The sequence below is a fragment of the Pundamilia nyererei genome, unplaced genomic scaffold (genome assembly GCF_000239375.1).
Source record: "Pundamilia nyererei isolate P.nyererei 1_Seehausen unplaced genomic scaffold, PunNye1.0 scaffold00695, whole genome shotgun sequence".
Taxonomy (NCBI): domain Eukaryota; kingdom Metazoa; phylum Chordata; class Actinopteri; order Cichliformes; family Cichlidae; genus Pundamilia; species Pundamilia nyererei.
Window position 1 is genome coordinate 76,091 of NW_005188096.1, and position 2,680 is coordinate 78,770.

Genomic DNA, 2,680 nt, shown 5'->3' on the forward strand with positions numbered 1-2,680 from the left:
ACACGGGGATATAGGAACTAAAGATACACATAGACGCGAACTAGACAAGGGGATGCAGGTGATAGGGGAGACAGAGCAACTAAAGAAGACAGAGACCTAAGCCATAGACAGAACTCAAAGAAACCAAAAACTAGACAGTATAAATAATATAAACTCAAAAACCCTGGGTCGATGACCCAGGCATCCTAACACCAACCTGTTATACTGACATATGCCACTGCAGCTTCTCTAACATCTGATTGGTTGCCGTGAAAAGTAAGTTCATCCTAGATAATTGATTGCTTGTGTGGCAGCCAGGTATCCCAGAATGCATTTCAAATCACAGGTAGCAATGGCGGCGGCATAAAGTTTTAATAGTGTTTTAGCCGCGAATGTAGTGGCTTAATCTTCACATGTCTGGTCAGGTTGTCAACATAGAACATGTTTGCAAAATTGCTCAGATGTTTTCAGAGATGTCACTATCTCCGCTAACAGTCAGCTGACAGAGTGCACCAAGCTCACAGCCCCGGTGTTCAATCCTAACAGTTTTTGTTTGTTTGTTTGTTTGTTTGTTTTTTTATACGTTAACCAGTTTGTTTACATATTCCACTCTCCGTGTTCCACGTGTTGCATACACAGATTCTTATTTCACCGAACGATCATCTCTTTCCGACTGGTCTTGTGTCTCTGTGTTTCTGTGACATAAAAAACGAGAAGAAAACTAATACTGCTCATGAATGAGACTAAAGGCAGGAAGGCGTCTTTAAAACTAAACATGTTATTTCCGCAGTGTCAGCTGTTTAATTCACAGCTGCTTTTGCAGTAACCATGGTAACCACGGACTCTTAGCGGCTGTATCGACACAGGTCAGACAACAATCTTACATATATGATCTTAAAACAGGACGCAGCCACTATACGTGCTGGCCTCATATTAAATGTGTAGGCTACGTAGTCTGTGTTTGACGTGTGTTTTGTATCTAATCTTCGCTCTCAAACATTTAAACAGCAGCGAGTCTGCAGCTGAGGGAATACAAACTCAAAGTTTTTAGCAGGTTTGATCGTTTCTGTCATAAATCAACTGGAAATGCCACGTTTTCACCTTCTTTCTGTTTCTGCAAGAGCTCTACGCAAACAGTGCCTGGTATTGTCACAGGAGCAATGTGTATTCATTTGGTAAATTATTTTTAAAAAAGAAGAAAAGTTATTATACTGGATTCTAATCTGCTGCTGAGTCTCTGACGAAAATGCAGATAACACAGATCACGAAAACCTGTTCAACCAATCAATTTCATCCACTTTGACCTGTGACAAACTGATGAATTCATCTCTGTTACAGTGTATTATGTTATTGATTATGTATATTGATTATGTTATTGATTTTATTATTATGTATTATGTTACGGGAATTGTTGACAGTAATAGAGAAGATTTTCATTAAAATAATGTGACCCGTGAATTCGTAGATGACCGTTAGTTTAGTTTGATGCTGCCAACACTTTCATGTGACCGAGTTGGGAAACTCATAGAGCTGAAGATATCGTGGACATGCTGACCTCGCTCCGTGGTGTACAGGACCCTTTACCCTCATGATTAATATTCACAATAAAAATATTAGCCGAACATCATGAAGTCCGTATGTGTTTCATAGTGTCGAACAACCTTTGTACAGTTAAAGCAAACAGTTACTAACTCGCGGAAACACCAACGTCATTTCTTTTAATAAAGTTTAAACACAGGTCACGCTGATTATTAAACAAAAATACCTTCCAAAAGAAATGGCCATCAGGCCAAAGCAATGGTTTCATTGGTTTAGATCAGCGGTAACCCCACCTCCTGAGGTTGATGGGAGAGGCTGACAGATAAAATAAATTTATGATGAGAGCTGAAGGAGTCAGGTCTGCCAGAATTAACTAAATTAATACACAATTAAATAATTAATTAAATATGTCAATAATTAATTAATTAAATGCGTAATAAATATTTATTTAATTAATTATTTATCATTTTAATTAGTCATTGCCACATTTAATTAATTATTTAATGGTGTATTTGATTAATTCATTATGTCAGTCCTATCCTTCAGAATACATACTGGATCTCTTGGGATAATTCTGGCCGACCGGCCACTCCTGGGAAGATTCATCACTGTTCCGTGTTTTCACCATTTGTGTGTAATGGCTCTCACTTTGGTTTGCTGGAGGCCTACAGCTTTAGTCTTTTGTCCTTTTCCAGACTGAAAGACAGGGCTCTAGAGTAGAGACTTAATTTTTCAGTGGTGCCTCAAAAAAAAATAAAAATAAAAAAATACTAGGTGATACCGCTGTTTGAGTAAAAAGAAAACAAAAAAGTGTCCGCAATTCTGCAAGTCTCCGTGTGGTCAACAAGAGACACACATTATGCCCATATCATGGTTTAAACCAGTGGTTCCCGAACTTAAACTTTTTTTGCTAGGCCGCCTTTGTTTTACAAGAAAAATATTTGAATTCATATTCAGGGATGCTTCATCTCCTCCTTTGCATTTGTGTGGGTGCCCGTCAAAAATCTGTCAAATATGCTAGCAGTGTCCAAGTGCTTTTTTTTCTTTCCTTTTTATACTGAGCCCCCCCCCCCCCCCAATGACTCTGCGCACCCCTACGGGGGGGGAGGATGCTTTGGGAAGCTCTGGACTAAACCAATCAGAGATGGTCAGGGGCGGGACC